Source organism: Carassius auratus, chromosome 27 (assembly GCF_003368295.1).
Source record: "Carassius auratus strain Wakin chromosome 27, ASM336829v1, whole genome shotgun sequence".
Classification (NCBI taxonomy): domain Eukaryota; kingdom Metazoa; phylum Chordata; class Actinopteri; order Cypriniformes; family Cyprinidae; genus Carassius; species Carassius auratus.
The window spans coordinates 3,032,095-3,049,672 of record NC_039269.1 but is presented as its reverse complement, the minus strand read 5'-3'; the positions used below and the strand labels follow the sequence as shown (position 1 = coordinate 3,049,672).

The following is a 17,578-nucleotide window of genomic DNA, read 5'->3' as shown; positions in this document are numbered from 1 at the left end:
TGTGTGAGAGAGAGAGAGCCCAGCCGGAGCTGTTATCCTGCCTGTCAACAACTGAATCCACTCATGGGAAATGACAATAGCAGGGTGCCACACACAGCAGTGCATATGCTTTCGCATTTACTCAATATATGTGCAGAGTCATGCTCATACCATACCATCCATTTACACTCACACAGACAGGCTTTCACTCGCTCGCTCTCCCCAAGCACTCCCGCAGAAAGATACAGACTCGCTCTGACCAGAATGTGACTGTGTGCATCAATTTAAAGCCCTGTTTTCTAACCTTCCTCAGCAAACGTGTTAGTAATGGGTTAATGTTGTTGTTTGTGTGCTGATTGGATTTGTGTCTGCTTGAGTGAGCTTCTCTATGAGCATACAGCAGGTTAGTGTCTCATCTCCAAATGCTATGAAGATTGAACGTTTTTTTCTTTAATTGATTAGCGTATTAGGTATTTGTGTGGTGGAGAAAACTGGAATTGGTTTAGTTGCCTTCTGGAATTAAAAATCCCAATTGGTTTTGCCATTGCTAAAGATTTTTTTTTTAATAGATTTTTTTTATGATAACTTATAAACTTATACTGTGAACTATGAGGTTGTTAATCATAGGCTATCAGCCCTCATTATTTCAACTCCATTTAAAAAATGAAAAAAAAAAAAAAAAAAGGATTTTCTAATGGAAAAACTACATTACCTATCATTCTGTAAAGAAATCTCCACCAGTGCACCTATATTTTTATAGATTTTTTTAAAATTTTCTTTATATTTCACTGTTTTTAATTCAGAAATGTATTTTTCAATGCTTTATGGGTTTGTAGTTCTTTTTCTTGCTAGAGCCATAAACATCACATTCTAGTATTTGTTTTTTTTCCTTCAAATTCAAGTTTATAATGTAATGTTTTGATTCATGGCTTATTGTGCTTTGATGAAACTTTTTTTAAATCTCGATTGGAAAAATAAAGTACAGTGTTTAACAGAAAAAGATACTCAAGAACCATTAACAAGCTAAAGAGTGTGAAGAGAGTCGTTTGGTTCCAGTGTTTCTTTTAAATAGGCACTTTGTTCCCAACATTAGTGCATTTTGTGATCGTTTACTGTACATCCCACTCAGTTTCACTTATTGAAGTATGTACTGGAAAAAAGAAAGTGTTTCTCATGGGCTTTATTTTAGACTAGGGTGGGAAATTTCTACGCAGATTAAAAACACAAACAAGCTAACAGCACTCTCTCTCTAAAATGCACACTTTCTCTCGGTATTTACTGGAAAAAGGCCCTTTTTTTCGCACGAGATGAAATAGAAAATCAGCCATGCAAATTGCTTCCAGGCTGTATGTAAGAGCAAGCAAGCATATCCAAGTGAAGTGGACTCTACACCATTTCTTTAATTTGTAAATCTCTCGACATGCAGAAAACGACACAAATGATTTGCTGTTGCTCGTGATTCTCTTTGACTTTGGCCTGCTTTGCTCAAAATGAGGTGATTTTATTTTTGCATGAATTATAAACAGCATCTTTATTTTTACCATCTGCACATCATGAAACCCCCACCACGATCAGGATTAGCTGTATTACTTGATTACAGTGTAATAATAACATAATTTGATTGTCCCTACACCCCTTCCTGCTCTTATCTCGCTGTAGATCATTATCAGCTCTCGCCGACGGTGAACATGCCTCAGGATGACATGGTCATAATTGAAGATGACAGGCCACATGTTCTCCCCACCCAGCTGTCTGACCAATCGTCATCCAGTTCTCATGATGACATGGGCTTCGCTGTGGAGACACCTCAGCCGCCACCCTGGGCCCAAGAGCTTCCTGACAGGTAAATAAAAGTGGACCGTTTAGAACGTTTTGTAACTTATTTATTGAATTATCTATTGTCTTTGTTTCTATTTCGAGCATCAACTCTCCGACTCTTCTGACGATCTTCCTGCTGTAATTGAGTCCATGGCCTTTCCTTTGTTTGTCACAGGAGCCTCGGTTATTAGAACACAGCCAAGGACTGAACACTGTTCTGTGATTTAATCTCTCTCTTTCTCTCTCCTTCCCTCAGCACGTCCAGTGCTAATGGCGAGGAGGTGTTTCAGAGGGAAGGCTTTGGTAGGCAGAGCATTTCTGAGAAACGCACCAAGCAGCATGGAGACGCGAACCAACTTGACATCATCAAGACCCGCAAGTCCAAGAGCATGGATTTAGGTACTCTAAAGAGTAATCCTAAATTCAAGTGTTTGGTCCTAGATACTTTAAAGATCAACTTGAAACACAGTGCTTGGTCTTAAATACTTTAAACCTCGACCTAGAACACAGTAGTTAGACCTAGATACTCTAAAGGTTGGTTCAAAGTAAATAAATTCCCACCCCGAAATCTAATCCATTGCTCAAGTTACTTTCCTCTCTTTATAAGAGCACTTCTCAGAATGTCTCTCATTCTGGGCATCACCATTCACCACTCCACCGTCACGAAGTCTGCACTGGTCTCCCTTGTGCATGTTCTTTCTAATCTGAACACTGTTTCCACTCATCCAATTCTGTTGGATGTTTCTCACTTACCTCTTTATCACTGAAATGGAGTTGGTGCCAGTGTGCAGACAAGGCATCCTTCTGCACATCTGCTCAGTGTTTCCACTGAATCCAGAGCCAAACAACAACGTGTTTGACATTAGTGGTTCCCCAATTTTGAGATCCACAAGTTAAAAGGGATGAAGTATGAAACACATTATTCCCGCCTTTTCTTTGGAGGGAAATGTGTGGAATGAGGTCAGTTTGGGCACCGGCATGGTCTCAGTGGAAATGTGATGACTCTGAATCAGTAGAATCACTGTGGAAACATACCGTTTTGTTAATGAGCACTGACTGATTGTTTCTGTCATCTGATTTGTTGATGGTACCTGTCTGGTTGCTTGCTGCATGTTGAATGGTCAAACTAACCGTCCGGTCGATGTATGTGTGTGTGTGCCCCTCACACAGTGGCTGATGAGATTAACCTCACACACTACACAGAAAACCACCCAGGTAAGCATCACCACTCCTGCACACACACACACTCACTTCTCTTCCACACTGAAGGATTATTAAATCCTTGCCTGTTTTTCTTCAGTGCTGAGATTTATTTTTTCCTGCTGTTTCATCACTGATTACTGTCCTAGTCCCGTTTGTCACCACTCTCATACCCAGAACAGCTTAAAAAACAAGTTTAGCAATGAAATGATCCAGAGAGCACTAAAATACACACTTGATATTTGATATAAAAATATTAAAATGTATTAACATATAATATGTATGCTCATAGTGCCAGCATTTATTTGATTAAAAAAAAAACAGAAAAATGGGAATATTGTGGAATGTTATTACAATTAGAAAAAAAACACTTTTTTATGTTTTTTTGTGTTTTATGTGTACTAAAAAATATTCTAAAATGAAATTTATTTCTGTGAAGGCAAAGCCGAATTTTCAGCAACCATTACTCCAGTCTTTAGGGTCACATGAACCTTCAGAATAATTCTAATATGCTTAAAAAAATAATTCTAATGGTCCTTAAGAATTTTCTAATTATTATAAATTAATTATTATTTATATATATATATATATATATATATATATATATATATATATATATATATATTATTGAAAACATTTGTGCTGCTTTAATGTTTGCTTTCAGAATTCTTTGGTTAGAAAGTTCAAGAGACCAGCATTTTATTTGAAATATAAACTTTTGTTTTTTTAAATCACTGACCCCTTTTTTCATTTTTACATATATTTTCTTTACATATATTGTTGTATTTTTATATATTATTTCCATGGAGGTACAACAGGTTGTGGTGTTGTAAAGCATTTTGTTCTGAAAATCGTATTTAGTCTTATCAGTTTTATTGTAATATTGCAGTATTACAAACGCATAACGGTGTTATATTTATAAATAGCAGGGGCGGTCTGACACGCTTCAATAAGGCAGCGCTGCGTGATGAAGATAAATTCATGCAATCTTTTCTGGCCTCCACTTGCATTCATTTATCTTCATCACTTAATACAGAAACACATCTTCACTTCTTCATGGCTGACTAAAAACGATATCAGCTCATGCGCGCACACACACACAAACACACACTCTACATATCTTTCAGATAAATGTAGCTGCTTTTATCAGGGTTCCAGTTGAGATTTGTGGCAGACAGACTGCATGCATGACTAAGTTGAATGTGCTTTGTGGTTTAACTAGCAAACTCTTCCTCAGGCTCTTCCTCACATGATGTTGGCCCGTCTCTTGGCCTAAAGAAGTCCAGCTCTCTGGAAAGTTTACAGACTGCCGTTGCTGAGGTGACACTCAACGGCAACATGCCTTTTCACCGGCCACGGCCACGCATCATACGGGGGCGGGGCTGCAACGAGAGCTTCCGGGCCGCGATTGACAAATCATACGACAGGCCAACAGCCAATGAGGATGAAGAGGAGTGCATGGACACATGTACGGCTGCTTCTGATTGGCTTAATCAGCGAACGCACTAAAATTTGGCAAATGTTGTGATAACGGCTGTTGATTTGATCAGCTGGTTCAACTTTTGCTGATAATGACTGATATTAACAGCTTTCCCTTTCTGTTTTTTTTTCTGTAGTGGAGGAGGACACTGAAGGAAGCTCTCGATCGGGGCGGGATTCGGTTTCCACGGTAGCTGATCTCACTCCGCTTCCCGTCACCGAGCAACAGCTGATCAATGGCAACCAGCCTCAAAACGATAAGAAGAAAGAAAAAGGGGGGAAGGACAAAAAGAAGTTAGAGAAAGAGAAGGGTAAAACAAAGAAAGGAATGCTCAAGGGTCTTGGAGAGATGTTCAGGTAATTAAAAGCAGATCTGAACAGCTTTTTGTGTCAGATAAAAGAGACTAAGAAAAATGATGATAAGAGCGCAGATGAGCCCAGAGCACTTTTTTTTCATGTCCTTAATTACCTCAAAACCCAACAATAGAATAAAAAGCCTAGTGAGCTGCCCATGACGCATCATAGACGTGTTCCAGTCTCAAAGAATCTGCTAACAGTAGGCAGAGCAACAAAATTGGTGAAAGATGTGAATTATATAAAGAAAATAAGTGGTGTTTGGACAGGCAGATCTTACCGGCACATTACTAAGGTGGCAGGTTGCAGTGCTATTGCAAAGGCGTTCTGGGTGGTTTCTAGTGTGTTGTTAGGTGGTTGCTAGGGTGTTCACAATTCACAGAGTTTCTTAATTATTCTCTTTTCTAGTTATGACCTAAAGTTGCCTTAGCAAGCTTCATGCTGCCTCATGAAATAAGAAGGCTCTGTTTTAGCCAAAACATTACATGTCTTTGATGATTATAATCCCAGAATGCATTAAATAAATACAATTTGATTATAAAAATTAAAGGGGTGGTTGATTTCGATTTCACTTTTTTAACGTTAGTTATTGTGTAATGTTGCTGTTTGAGCATAAACAGTATCTGCTTAAAGTTCAATGCACATGGAGATATTGTCTTTTGATATTACGGCAGTTTAATGCCTACAAAAATCAACTTGTAGGGACTACAACAAGTTACTTCCTGGGTTTGTGACATCACAAACCCTGATAAACCCCACCCTGAGAACATGCAACGAAGTGGGTGAGGGCATCTTCTTTAGAGAAGGGGAAGAGTAGTTGCCACTCTGTAAAAACTAGGGGTGCATGGAAAACTCTATTCGTTTATGAATCGTGGTTCTGTCTTCTAACGATTAATATAGATACACAAGTTTCCAAGTCCTTGTTCTAAAGCAGCGGTTCTTAATCCTCTTCCTCGGGTCCCTTGCTCTGCATTTCTCTCTCTCTTTCTCTTTCTCTTTCTCTCTCTCTTTGTCATTCAGATCTTCAGCTCCATAAGTGAACTGTGTTCCAATTATACATTTTGTGTATATAGACGGAGATATTTTTCACTATTTTTCACAGCCATGAGAAACGTTAAACATGGGTGAAGTTTCCGTACTGTTTTAAAGCTTTAATCAGGATAAAACCATATATTAAACATAACTAACATAAGCAGAAGCATTCACACATAACAGCGTATCTAAACATATGAGACAACAACAAACAAAAAAAAACATACCATTAAGAGCCATGCTTACACAGGTTCTGCAGGATACTCTTCACTAATACTCTCTGTGCCTCATTCAGGTTCAAATTAAATATACCGTATTTTCCAGACTATAAGTTGCACTTTTTTTCATAGTTTGGCTGCTCCTGCGACTTATAGTCAGGTGCGACTTATTTATCAAAATTAATTTGACATGAACCAAGAGAAATGGAAACCAATAGAAAACATTACCTTCTACACTCGCGACTGGAAACGGTAATGTTTTCTCTTGGTTCTTGGTTCTAAATAAATGCGACTTATACTCAAGTGCGACTTATAGTCCGAAAAATATGGTAAACAAGGCTATTGTTTACAGTACAAGCGGAGTTCATGCACTGAGGTGAGGGTGGGATGTTTAGAGGTGCTCTGGTGGTTTAGCAAATCACAACACATTGGCCCAGTTAACCAATCAGAGCCTATCACGTATTTCAAAGGGAGGGGCTTTATAAAAGCAGGAAATCTTTAGCGGAATTGAATGAGAAGGGTTAGAGCAGTATAGAATAGAAGTGTTGATAGAAAATATCTAACTGAAAATTTTAATTTTCTGTGCTTTCATCAGATAACAGCCAGACACAATATGATTAAAATTTGATTGAACGTTGTTAATTATGTTTTTACCATTTAAAAGTTTTTTTTAAAGACGTCACATGCTCACCAAGGCTGCATTAATTTTGATCAAAAATACAGTAAAAAACGTAATATTGTGAAATATTGTAAATAGTAGATTAACTTTATATGTATGTAAATATATATATATATATATATATATATATATATATGTGCTGTTTTTGTGCTAAGAAAACTTTTTATTAATGTTTAAAACAGTAGTTGTACTGTTATATTTAAAAAATATAACTTTTTACCAACTAAATGCATTTTATTGAAAAAAAAAAAAAAAAAAAAAATATATATATATATATATATATATATATATATATATATATATATATATATATATATAAAATCTTACTGATTCCAAACTTTTTATAAATAGTGCAGTGTACAGGTACTATAGACAGTAGGCAGCATCTCATTAGTATTCAAACTACCTGTAATAATACTAAATAATTATGGGATTGAAATCTAACCATTAATATTGATAGACTCAGTTTTTTTCTGTTTGTGTGCTCTGTGGAGTGACAGTATGTTCCTGAGCTCTAGGCAGAATGGACATCACATCCAAGACATGGAGGAAAAGTTTGAGTTTCCATCAAGTTTAGTGTAGAGGTACGAGGAGACTGGAGGGGAGAGAAAGCAAGAATGCAGCTCATTTGAAGCTTTTGAATCTGTCAGCAATAGATAAATCTTTTTTGAAAACGTTGAATATTTTAGCCTGCTTCTGGGCCAGTGGAGTGTTTTAATGGCTGTCATCTGCCTCGCTGAGCCAAAGATACCTGCTACATATTAATGAGCTCTCTACATATTAATGAGCTCCGCCGAATATCAGAACTCAGGTATACAAAGGTATTGGAACTCCTTTCAGCTTTCTCGCACACACTTCATTCCTCGCACTTGTCAGTGGAATATTAATGAGTCCATATGCTTGATAAAACAAAGATTTGCAAAGAAGACTAGACTTTTCATGCTCGCTGATTTGCAGAGTTGCAAAACAGTGATTAATTTGTTAAATGAATTAGAATAAATGGATTAAGAGCTTTAACGGTGGTTTAATTAGAGGAGACAGGTTTAAGAGCTTTTTTCAGAAGCATCATGTCCATTACAATCGAAGGGAAACATGACTAGTATTTTGAATCAATAAGCTTTTGAATGCAACTTCCAAAAATGTATTTATATATTTTTATAATTAAAATAAACTGTTGTTGGGCTTTTGAACAGTTAGTTGAGAAGAATGTGACATCAACTTTTGACGTGTTTGTGTGTGTTAAAGATTCGGGAAATACCGTAAGGACGAGCGTCTGGATAGTCCGAAGTGGAAGGCAGAGGAAGCTCAAGCATCGGAGGAAGAGATGCACAGAATGAGACTAGAACAAGAGAGGTACACACACACACACACACACACAGAGAGAGAGAGTCAGTGCTAATCTTAACTATCCTCAGCCTCTAATCAGAGGCATTTCCTGTCACTTTACCTGCGAGCCGTACCCACTTCCTCTAACCTTCTTCCTCAGTAATTGTTTCAGTCCTGTTGTTTGTGTCATCATTGTTTTAAAGCATTATGTTGCTTTTATATTTTGTGTGTGTTTGCATACTAATGCTTTAGCTAAGCCTAATATGTTTTAGTTGTTTCAAGTTCATTGTGTGAATGTTCTCCTGCAGGTGTGTGTATGTTCATGTTGTTTTATTAATAATGCCGCGTGAACCCCCTCCCATTTTCCCTTCTGTCCTGTGAGACCATGCTGAGAAATCCCCACTCTTTCAATCTTTTTCTTAATCTCTCTCTCTCTCTCTCTCTTGTACAGACCCATTTATCATCTTGCTTTTGATGGGGGTTAGAAAGGTGTTTCAGTATGTTTTTAGGACCTATGAAGAAACCACTGATTTCAGGTTTAAAGGGATAGTTCACAAAAAACCCATTGGCATTGTTCACTTATCTAAAAAGTATTTTTCTTCTATACAATGAGAGTTAATGGGGTCTGAACAACATTAGGCATTGGGTCTTTGTCTTTCTGTTGTAGTGTATGTATATATAAACATGTACATACACACACACTCACGTATACTGTAAATGTGTATATATACATTTCATCATTCAGCGGACACTTTTATCCAATATGTATGTGTGTGTGTATATATATATATATATATATATATATATATATATATATATATATATATATATATATACACACTTATTTTCTACATTGTTTATGTAATATAAAAACATGCATTTTTATATATTCATGTTTAGGATATTTACATTGTATATATTTTTGTATGCAGTGTTGCCTAAGCATCAAGATACTGTACAACAAAAAGAGGCAAAATAAATAATGTGCTAGAAATCCTAATAGAACAGTGTAATATTATTAACTTGTTTTATATATTAATATGTTTAAGTAAATTTATTTTGTATAGATTATTGCATACACTGTTGCCAAATCATCAATAATAATAATAATAAAAAATGCCAGAAATGCTAATAAAATAATTAATTTAATTTGAATAGAATTAACATTTTAACAACCAAGTATTTTGGTTAGTACCAAATGAAACTAAATTAAACATAATTCATTTATACAGGAGTAAATCATGTTTTGCTTGTCAGGTCCAAAAAAAATTTTTTTTAGTGTTCTATCCATCCTGATCTGTCCATTTTTACTTATTATGTCTATGTAGGATCCAGGCTAAAACGCGAGAGATTCGTCAGCGTCAGGCCAGAGAGCGAGACTATGCAGAGATCCAAGACTTCAGCCGGTCCACCCTGACCTCACTTCCTCCCGAAGAGCCCCCATACGCCGGCATCGGCTCACTGGAGCACGGCGGGTACCATCGGATCCACACGCCTCCAGACTCACCCTACACACACAAACAGAACGCCCGCAACGGACAGCCCTCTACATCAGACAGGTATTCACTTTAACAACATTGTCATCTTTAAATATCATAGTCCTTCCTGAGCTATCAACGAGTTAACCTGTACTTCTGAAGTCAAGATGCTCTTCTAAACGCTCTCTTTGAGTTGTGTGAGGTGTGGAAAGTATTCTCGAGGGCTTTCATAAAACCCGATTTGTGAGAATGTTTTGTTTGGGTTGTGTCAGAGTTGCATGTTTTCTTGAGACTAAAACAAATACAGGCAGAGAGAGACAGGAAGGCCACTTCCTGTAAGAACCCTCAGGGAACAGGAAATGGGTGTCATTCCAGTGAGATGCTGGAGAATGGAACTGTGGGAATTATCCTCTCAAATCTGCATGGGAAGTGGATCTTAAAGGGGCACAATGTGTGGGTGGGGGTGTTTTTATGGGCTTCAGAAGGAAACATTGTGTAGGATTGTGTGTATGATGCGTTATACAAACAGTATAGCATATATAGTGATCTTATAGCTTCCTGTTTTTCCGAGTTTCAGCCAATCAGCTTTATGAAGCTGATAGTTGAGACCATGTAGCTAAAACAGCTGTGGACATTGGAAAAGCGCCTTTCCGATGTTTTAAGATATTTAGACTGATTGAAGCTGTTATTTTATGCCACAAGGATGACATTGACATCAACAGGAAGTCATTCTTTAGTGTCTTTAAAACGGCAGGAAAATAGCAGTATCTTTACTTTTAAGGAGCAAATCCTTTTCAACTGTGACAAATGTGTACAGTGTCTTTGCCATTTCCTGTAATATGAATCTTTTTAACTCTTTAATCAATCACCCTAATTAGAGAGAATATCATCACAGTTAAGTGTGCCATTCAATGTTGAGTATAAAGTTTCCTGTTATTCATTCAGATGTATTTTTTTTATATCTGCATTATGCACACTTTTAGCATTTTTAGATTTTAAGTAAAACATTTGACACATTTTTTTAAAACCTTTCTACCAGCAAGGGTTCCCGTAAGGGCATTTTAAGAGTTTTTTTTTTCATTTGGCCCTAAACTAAAGCAGACCGACCAAGTCCTTTTTCTTGCATAAACTTGTATTGTGTAAACACTTGAAATGCACAGTTGGGTCCAGAACATCTAGAGGCATTGGTTAGTCTCTGAACGCTCAGGATAATTCCCAATATCAGTTGTGAAAGAGGTTATAGTGGAAATCTAACAATAATAGAATCATTTTTACAATGTCACTGCTTTAGCCAGGCACACACTTATACCCTCACACAAACACACACACACACACACACACACACACATACACACTGTATCTGACCTAGAAATCAGAGTGTTGTTGCATTCTCGTCTGTCAGCTGCAGTATGGTTTAAGTCCCTCAGTGCAGAACGGTTAAGTAAATGAGAAAATATATCTGTTCAGTCAGCAGAACTACTTTTTGAAAGCTGATAAAAGGCTTATACGCGCACAAACCCAGTTCAAGTCCAGCTGAGGTGTAATGATGATACTAAGATGCGAAGTAAGGAGTCTTGCAAGAGATGTTTGTGCATATTGAAGGTTTCTCTCTCTTTATGTGTGTGTGCATATCATTTGAATGTCTGTGTACAGTATATTGAAGTTTTTGCAGTAATGTATGGTTTATTTTTTTATAAACTATTTTTATTGCATGCATACTAAGTGTGTGTGAATGTATGTGTATATTACACACACACAAACAATGGTGGCAGAAAAAAAGAAAAAAAAAGACAATCAATCCAACAACAGTTAATGAAGCTGTGCATGTGGCCAATGTCAGAGGTTGTCACTTCAATTATAAATCTCTCTCTCTCTCTCTCTCTCTGCAAGGTCTCTGTCCCCTCACCAGGTTTGATGTGGCTTTGTTGGAACGTGTGTGTGTTTGTGATCTTTGACTCTTTAATCCGTTTAATCTGTGTTCTTGTGATCTGTTGATATGTTTTTTTTTTCTTGAATTGCTCAGAGGATTTAATTGTTAATGGAAGGATCAGAGAAATGTAATAGATCAGAGAAAAGAGAGGTGTGTGTGTGTGTGTGTGTGTGTGTATGACAGAGAGAGAGCGAGACGGGCAGTTTAAATGAATTAAACTCAATCTCTCTTATTCATTTCAACTCATAACCCCTCCTCTCTGAGCTGGGATTTGATTCTCTCAGGTTTTATTAAATTGACTCCTTAGATTTGAGTGAGAGAGTGACGACGTGCACACACACACACACACACACACACAACCCATTTCTGCATGTTTTTTTTCTCTGTCATTATGAGCAAAGATATCTGAGCCCTTCCTGTTCACATGTGAGCTGATGACCATGGGGCCACTGCCCGTGTCTCTGGTCTCCCACCGCAGCGAAGGAGCCCCTGTGTAATCAACATTCCTTCTGATGAACTTCAGTTGTGTCGGTGTGTTTGTGTGTGTGTGTGTGTGTGTATGGTTGTATGTGTGTGTGTGCGCACTCTTGCTGAGTTGACTATGAGCCCTGTAGGGAATTTTAAAGAATGAGCAGTGCAGAGGCCAATTAAAGCAGCCAAACGCACACAGAGGGTAAACATCTGACTAATCCCACAGCATTCATGCTGAGAACTCACACACACATGCATACACACACAAGTTTAAGCTCATTATCAGCATTCCCTGGCACGCTGCGTGGAAAAAAGCACGGATTAAGAAAAACCAAAGCGTCAGAAACAAACTCGCAGCTTACAGATGGATAAAGAGAGTGTGACACCACTGCTAATTAAAAGAAATAAATGAGTAAAGAGGAGAGCAATGAGTGGTAGCAGAATTTAGATGTGCCACTGTCAGGAAAAAGGCCTCCTCTGTGGTTTGGGATTGATTTCTGTTACAAACAGCATATTGTACACTTTAGTTTCATCTCATGTTGAGTGAAAATGTTATGGTTTCTTCCAATGAAGTTGAACAGAATCATCATTTCCCCTCTGAACTTTAGCTGTTTGTGTTGAAGACGTTTTGCTTTTGTTTGACGTTTGATTGGCTGTCCTTCATGTGTTGCTCTGGTTAAGTGTAGTCCCCCCAAAAATGAACATCATTTACTCACTCTCATGTCATTCTAAATTTATATGAGTTTATTCCTCTGTTAAACATAAAAGATGGTATTTTGAAGAACGTTGTAAACCAAACACCATTGGAGTCCAGTGAACACAAACTAAGGGAATGATGACCGAATTGAATGTACTTTAGGTACGAAACAAAGTCTCTTCTTAAAAATGTTTCTTTCTTTTTTATTCTAACAATAAATACGGTTTTGTTGCTCTTAGATGTGTCATGACAGATTGCTGTAGCTCTTCAGTTCAAGCTGCATGTGATCTAATCTCTTCCTCTTTTCTAATTATAGTGCGAAATAAACATGAATGAATATCAGAAGGTATTTGGTTTCAAATGCGGGAAGATTTTTCAAGTTCAAGTCCACCAGCATTAATCTGATTGATTTGTCAAACAAAAATGGCTGATTGAGCATTATGATTGTTCAGATCGCCTGTCAATCAAACTCTCTGCAAAGGGTCAATTGAAAGAAAACAAGCTGATGGAAAGATTGAATCTATTATTTGGTAATAATATAGCATAACAACAAAATTAGAAGCCTACAAGATTCTGTAGGCTGGCCATTTTTGTCCATGAGCACCACAAAAAAGTACAGAAATTCTAAAAAATGTATAACCTGTATGAAGGTCCAGTTCAATAATAACTAACATCCTCGGAAAAAGACATGAACACAACACGAAGATTATAAGGTTCTTAATAACTGTATTGAGTAGAGTACAGAAAGTGTTTAACTGCCTGTCACTGTATAGTGCTTTCGTAAAAGATGAATTAGCTTGATTTTATCATGCATGTTCAATGTGTTTCTGAGGCCAAAATAGACTGAAACTCTATCGTGAAACATGCCTAAGTTTGAATACTTGGCTCTAGGTGGAGCTTGTGTTGTGAATGTTACAGTACATCAGAGATCTTAGAACAAAAAAACTAAACCCGTCTTTCGGGTTTATATTGGAAGTTATTTTATCCATTATCATAACAGAGTGGATATTTCAGACCCTGCGGCTCATCCATAAACTGCACACATGGTTTGTTTTGGAAAGATCCGCTGAGGGGTCCGAGTGTTTGTAGTAGCTGGTGGTCTGTGGTTTCAGCCACTGAGAGTTTGTTTCTGATCGTGGTCTAATGTTTATAAATGAACAGCAGTGGGGTGACATTAATGAAGCCCCACAGCGCTGGTGGTTGAACCATCTCTCACTTGGGCCAAGTTAGATGCTCTAATGATGAATGGATCAAAAGACATTCAACACAATCTAGAGCTACATTACCCTTTTCATGTTGATTTATGTCCAAGACAATTAATAGGATATGTTTTCTCAGTAATTCTCTCTCCCTCTCCCTCGCTTGCTTTTTTCCCAAGTTCTAGCGAGTCAATTAATGCTCATTTAAAGGAATGCTTCAGCCAAAAATGAATGTTCCGTCATCATTTATTAACCGTATTCATCTGTGGAACACAAAAGAAGCAATCATCTCTCATGCAAAACTCCGTCTGTGTGCTTGTGTGTCTGTTATTAATGAAAATACTGTGTAGATTAACATTGACAATTGACACGAACAGAAAAACAAATCTTTCTCCTTCGCTCTGTGAACTCAAACAGGCCTCCCATTATGTAACTAAATCCAGTATTTGCAATATTCTCTGATGGATTTAATTTGTCACAACTTCTGATTATTAATTATGAGGCCACACATGCAGATGACAAACCGCGTATAGTGATAAACAGACATTAGTGGATAATAACCATCTGTATATTCCACCGAGACATCAGATTGTGTATTGCGTCATATGGTTTCAAATCTTCTCGCCGTCGTATGCTTAGAGATGTGATGGAAAATGGAGGTCGAAAGTTCAGATCCAAGTCAGAGTGACCCAAAAACCAACGTTACCGAGATCCCAGACCTCCTCGATCTCCACTATGGCCCTAATTGCTTCTGGGACTGTCTCTGTAGCTTTTATTAGAAAGCAATTGCTGAAGGAGGTATGTGGCCCTGTTTACACCTGGTAGCAACATGCTATTTCTTTGTTTTCCAGCTATTATTTCTAAATTATTTCTCGCAAATATCAATTTAATCTGACGACATCTGATGAGAGTTTTCTACCAGAATGCTAATACCAGGTGTAAACATGGCCTGGATTGACTTCAATTTTTTTTTTAGAAACTAGAGAATGATTATTGGAGAAAGGTAGGATAGGATCAGCAGATGTAGCAGTTTATCCATTAAAGTGTGCAATACTCTCGATACAATGCTAGACACTGTTTGGTGAGTGAATTCACCTCTGTATCTGCTGCATGTGAAATGATGGTTTGTCAGCTGTGTGTGTGTGTGTGTGTGGGTGTGTGTGTGTGTGTGTGAATCAAAGGGTTCCGCTGAATTGAGTTGGATGCCCTTTCTCTGACCCCTCAACAAGATGACCTACTTTTCTGACAGAACATTGTTCTTCTGTCGGCAATGCGCCTCTCCTCTCTTTCCCTTTTTTCTCCGTTTCTTTCAGGATATAATTTCCCAATATGTATGCTGCTTTCTCTGTGTGTTTAGCATTCTACAATTAAGAATCAAGTTTGTGTGTGTTTTGTTCTGTTTATTTTTCTTCTAGGGTGTCAAGTGTGACTGTTTCCAGAGTAGATCTTGCATCTTTTGCAAAACACACCGGGTGTAGATGAATTTGTAGCAAATTAAATCTAGTGAGATGCCTTGATGTCTGTCGTCTACCGCGCATTGTTATTTGTGTGCTATTATAATATTAATATTGTGATGGATGTTTCTATTTAGATTCAGTTTTATTAAATTTAGTACGTCAAATACTAATTTCAGTTAATTGCCAAAGCAACATTTCAAATACAGAAAAGTATGATTTATTTCAGTTAACAAAAACTTTTTCATAGTTTAATTTGTAGTTAAGAAACTTTCCGATTCAGAAAGTTACATTAGAAATCGTAGAAATAGTGCTCCTCACGTGGCTCACAATTGAGCTTTACGTTCGCATGTTCCTAAGCTAAAAGAATTAAGCTAATAAGCATATAAATGTATGACACATAAATATTCTGTAAAATAGTTAGCTTTTTGTCACTGCTTTTGGTGTTAAATTAAATTAAATTATTTAAAATTGGCAATTTTTTTCTCTTTTTTTACTGCCAACTTTTTCCCCAATGCAGGCATCTCACTTTAGATATCATGTGCATTTTGACAATCACAGAAATCAATCACAGAAATCACATGGACTGGTTCAGTTAACATGTTGTGTAGGTAAAGTCAAGCTTACAAAATGCAGTTCAGTAACAGTCAGAGGTTTCCAGTAAACCACGTTCAGCTGCCTGCAGAAAGTTTTACTGGTGATAGGTGACTTCATATTTCAGAGAGAAGAAGTGATTCCAGTGTGACATTAAAACTGTCCCCCTGCAAGCACGACTACATGTTCAGATTTAATTGGTTCTGTTGTCGCTGCTCGCGCTCAGTCACGCTGTGAGCTCTGCTTGTGCTTGTGCGTTTATAAGACATTAGCTTAGAAATATTATCTCACTGTCTGTGTTGTTAATGGCTGCTGTAGAACGTGTCACTCAGATGAATGAGTCATTAGGAGTTTATATTTGAACGCTGTAACTCATAATCATGACTTGAATATAAATATGAGCTGATTTTGTCAGAAGCACTTCCTCAGCCTGTGTGTGACAGTTAACAGGGTGTTTCCTGTAGGTCTGTTCACAGCACACGACCTCACTGACCTGAAAGGTACAGTGAAGTATGTGAGGTGTCGCTAACAGGCCGACTGCTGGAGTTACAGGAAGTACAGAGAGCCAATTAGAACGTTCAACAGATCTCTCACACACACTCACACCTACTCAATCTCCCCTGTGAAGACATTATAGCCCTGTTCCAAACCCAAGCAAGCTGTCTACTCTACTACATTATGCAGTTTTCTAATATGCCTGGTTTTGGATAAAATATAACACAGTGTTGCATGCAGGTAAACTAGAAGGCATTCTCAGAATGCCAGACTTCTATTGCATTGTTTATCTCTTTATTAGAAACTATAGAATTGCTATTGGAGAAAGTTAGGATAGGATCAGTACATGTTGCAGGCTGGACTCAAACCTGAATCCACCACATTAGTACCATGGCTTAATGTGTCAGGAACTTAAAGTCCCATGCGGAAGTAAATTGAGAATGCTTTTCAAATTTAAATCCAAATCCTGAAATGTCATTAATTTAGTATACAGGAACTACACTTTATTTAAATTTAACTTAAAGGAAGTGAAATAAAAATTCATGTAATTTTTTTTTTTTTATTAATTACCAAGAAAAATTGTCAAATCTTTTTCTTTTTTTTTTTTAAGTTTTATGGGCCTTTTTATTTATAGATCATTATGGGAAGAATTATTACCTAGAATGTCTTTAAAGTCCGCATGAAATAAAATCTTACCCTATTTATTTTCAGAAATCAATTTTGTTGGTTTTATTGCAAATTATTCGTATGTGTAATTTTTTTTTAAATCTAAAAATGTTTAAACCAATTTGATTTTCCAGTAAAATCCTCACAGACTTTCTGTACTTTTCCAATCTTTTAGTCAGTTTAAACTTACCCCTGCAAACTCCCTTTTATCTGCCTCTGTTTTTGAGAGTAACATCAACGTAACAAAATTTAGTTAGCAAATGCTACATAGAATGTTATTCCGAAAATCTGTTACACTCAAGTTTGTCAATAAAGAAAATATTTTTCTGTTTCCACTTCCATTTAATTTCAAGTTTGTTGAATTTTCCTTTAATTGAATTTCAATAAATTCCATATTGAAATCCAAATTGCTGTCATTGACAACTCTCATTTAGACTAATGCGCCATTAGCTTAGAAATATTCTAGCTCCAAACTCTATAGAAGTCAACCAGTGCCTAGATATTGCGAA

General features: G+C 37.0%; 1 pseudogene; it reads left to right on the top strand.

The window, feature by feature from the left end:
* LOC113045089 (partitioning defective 3 homolog) overlaps window positions 1–17,578 on the top strand; it is a 71,749-nt pseudogene that overhangs the window by 40,430 nt on the left and 13,741 nt on the right.